Here is a 4,052-nt window from a genome sequence, read left to right as displayed (position 1 = left end):
CTTTCTCATTACTACATGCCTCTTCTAGTTTGAAAATGGGACTGCTTTCTCCAAAGTGACAGGAAAGCAAACTGGAAGGAAAGAGATGATAAACACATGCATCTCCACTTAGTAATATCAAAATACACACTTTCAGAGGCTGTGAAAAATATTTAGGCAAGCACATAGTTAAGAGGAAACTTTTTAACATATTTAAAAATGTATATTGTATAACATTAACTCAGGTAAATATTTAGAGAATGTTTTTAAAATTTCTTTTCTAATTTGGATATCGTAATTTTTTTTAAACAAAAGGAAGACAAAAATTAATTTTATAGATATCTACTTTCAAATGGCATCTGAGCAGAAGCCTGGATGTAGTCTTTCCCAAATCCCATGAAAATACTTGAGGATAAATAAGAAAAACCAAAATCTTACTTCACATAGTAAATAAAGTATAGAATATAAGCTATATTCCCTAAGTACACAGTTTATGGCAAGTCTTTTAAGTTTTTTCTGCCTTCCAGTTAAGAAATTATAGCTTTTATACAAACAGAAGTCAGTTGCTTCTTTATGAGTGGATGTTGGTGTCAGAATGGTTTTCTTGTTCTCCTTGCAGAAAACTAACCTTCATGGCCCCCACCTTTGCTGCTCCCCATCTAAACTACTTTCTGTATTCAGAGGATACAATCCAGGAAAACAACTGGGTTAGAGCTGTGGTAGGATTCTGATTTTGGAGAGGTATAATTTCAACATGCGGAACATAATATGGAGAAGTGGAAACAAAGAAAAGAACCCTGGTAGTAATGTGTATTTTGAAGAACTTACTGCACAAGATGTGACAGAACCAGTAGAGGGCTTCAGGGAGATCCTTTAATCCCAACAAATGCATGGTTAAAAATTGCAGGCCTAACATTAGAGTTTGGTCTAGACATTGGATATATATCCTTGTTATCCAGCTGAAGATCTAGAGAGTGAGGCTAAGAATAATCAAAGCATTCTTAGCAGTGCAAATTAGTAGCACAAATCTCTCATTCACCAGACAAAAAATAGAAAAATTATCATCTTGAAGACTCAAATGAAGATCAGGCATCTAAAAATGACATATTATGGCAAATAGAAGACAACTTTGGAAAGTTATTTAGCGATTTAGTACCTTCAATATAAAGGGGAAAAAAAGAGAAATGTCCTTAATAAAATAAGAACAAAATGTTATTGAGAGATTATATAAATTAGGAAAATATATATAAAGAAGAGTCTTTTGAATAATTGAGTGTAACTGAAAAGTACAATAAATTATTTTACATTGGTTACAGCAATCAGCACAAATGATGCCATGAAAAATTTAATCACTAATATGGTGAACAGTGTTAAGAAACCTCTCAAAGTACAGATGCAAAAAAGGATCTGTGTGGACATCCATTTTGGAAGACAGATTGTCAACTTCTCACAAAGCTAAGCAGAGTTAGCCACAGAAGCCAGCAATGGTGCACCTAGGATTTACCAAATTCAGTTGAAATTTTATGGTCAAACAAAAACCTGCATAAAAATGTTTGTAGAAGTTTTATTCAAAATCACTAGAGATGAATACAACCATGATATCATTCAATAGATAACCTTTGTGGTTATTCCATACAACAGAATATTATTCAACAATAAAAAGAAATGAGCTATCAAGCCACAAGAAGATATGAGTGAAGCCCTGGCTGGTTTGGCTCAGTGGATTTAGCGTCGGCCTGCAGACTGAAGGGTCCCGGGTTTGATTCCAGTCAAGGGTACATGCCTGGGTTGCAGGCTCGATCTCCAGTAGGGGGCATGCAGGAGGCAGCCGGTCAATGATTCTCTCTCATCATTGATGTTTCTATTTCTCTCTCCCTCTCCCTTCCTCTCTGAAATCAATAAAAACATATATTTTAATAAAGATATGAGTGAATATTAAATGCATATTAGTAAAAGAAGCCAGTCTGAAAACATCCCATACTGTAGAATTCCAACTATATGACTTTCTGAAAACAATAACATCAACAAAACTATAGAGATAAAGAAAAGACCAGTGGATGTCAAGGGTTTGAGGGGAGCAACTGAGGGTTGAATAAATAAAGCACAGAGCATTTTTAGGACAATGAACTATTCTATATGATACTTTAATGGTGGGTATATGACATTATACATGTTTTTAAACTAATATACTTATAGAACAAAGATAAGTTTAATGCCTACAGAGTAAAAGACAAAACACATTTCCTGGAAGGAATTGAGACAGTGAGAAAATAATCTAACTGCATTTATAAATGTGTGAAATGCCCTCACTGAAAGAGATGGGAGGAATGCTATGGACCTGAGTAACTTTGGAACTAAGTGAAGCCTATAAGAGTAAAGGCAAAGGGAATTTCACAAAGCACTGGATTGCAGTTGATAAAATTGTTTCCTCTGGGTATGTGTTAACAATCCTGACACTGCTCTGTCTGTATACCAGAATTAGACAGTTAAGCAAATGGATATCAGGTGTTAGAAGACAGGTTTTGCACTTTTGGACTGGGAGTTTATGGATAAAGACAGGGGGTCAGAATGGACCGTGTGGTAGTAAATTAGAATTGAAGGCAACAGTATGAAAACATGTTTAGCTTAAGAAGATACAGTACAGGTGGTTGCATATATAAATACAGTTGACCCTTGAACAACACAGAAGTTAGGGGTACCAGCCCCCCAGTTAAAAGTCTGCATATAGCTCTTTCCCTTCTGCATGCCACTGAAGATCCTGGTGCTGCCCCACAGGCGTTACTGGTATTGTAAGAACATCTGTACCAAAGTCTCCCTTCTGCCGAGGTGTCCCTGATGCTAAAATTCTCATCTTTGACCAGGGGCAGAAGAAGGCAAAAGTGGATGAGTTTCCATATGTTGTCAGATGAATATGAGCAGCTCTCCTCCAAAGTCCTGGAATTGCCCATATTTGTGCTAACTACATGGTGAAAAGCTGTGGCAAAGATGGCTTTCACACCTGAGTGAGGCTACACCCTTCCACATCAGCCACATCAACAAGATGTTGTTCTGTGCTGGTGCTGACAGGCTCAAGATAGGTATGCCAGGTGCCTCTCAAAGCCCCAGGGCACAGTGACCAGGGTCCACATTGGCCAAGTCATCATGTCCATCCACACCAAGCTGCAAAACAAGGAGCATGTTATTGAGGCCCTACACAGAGCTAAATTCAAGTTTCCTGGCCACCAGAAGGTCCACAGCTCCAAGAAGTGGGGCTGTACTAAGTTTAATGTGGATGAGTTTGAAGACACGGTGGCTGAAAAGTGGCTCATCCCAGATGGCTGTGAGATCAAATACATCCCTAATTGTGGTCCCCTGCGCAAATGGTGGGTCCTTCACTCATGAGAGTCTCTGTGCTGCTCTCACCTTACACTCACCAATAAATCCTACTTCCTGTAAAAAAAAATCTGCATATAACTTTTGATTCCCTAAAAACTTAATAGCTTACTGTTGACTGGAAACCTTAGCGATAACATACATAATTAAAACATATTTTGCATGGTATGTATATTATCTACTGTATCCTTATAATAAAGTTAGCCAAAGTAAAGAAAATGTTATTAAGAATATCATAAGAAAGAAAAAATACATTTTTAGAAAAAAGTGCTTCCTACAAGTGGACCTGTAAAATGCAATCTCTGTTTTTCAAGGGTCAACTATATTTGTGGATATGTGTATGTACATGTGTTAATATATACAGATATATTTATTTAATCTGTCATCTGTAAAGGCCTAAAATACATTATATTCCAGTAGCAATTAGCACAACTAAGTGCCAAGATCTTGTTTTTTAATGCCATTGCCCAAAAAAAGAATCATGACTCCTTGGAGAAATGGCTGATTCTAGAACTGGTGTAAAATGAACAGGATGGGCCACAGGCATCTTGTAGTGTCAGAAAGTAACTGAGTGCTTCACCTTCCTCCCCTAAATCCTCCATTATTGGATAGTCTGTGTCAAAGAGACACAGGAGCCAACTTAAGGAGCTCCAAATGGTCAAAGCTAGAATAAGTGGAGTGCAAAATAAAGTAGTATTAAA

The 4,052-nt window shown here is 37.1% G+C and overlaps 1 pseudogene; it reads left to right on the top strand.

The window, feature by feature from the left end:
• The first annotated feature begins 2,722 nt into the window (after positions 1 to 2,722).
• On the top strand, positions 2,723 to 3,360 carry LOC102435297 (annotated as a pseudogene).
• Positions 3,361 to 4,052: the final 692 nt, after the last annotated feature.

The sequence above is a fragment of the Myotis lucifugus genome, unplaced genomic scaffold (assembly GCF_000147115.1).
Source record: "Myotis lucifugus unplaced genomic scaffold, Myoluc2.0 scaffold_21, whole genome shotgun sequence".
Lineage (NCBI taxonomy): Eukaryota > Metazoa > Chordata > Mammalia > Chiroptera > Vespertilionidae > Myotis > Myotis lucifugus.
This window is presented reverse-complemented; position numbering and strand designations above follow the sequence as displayed.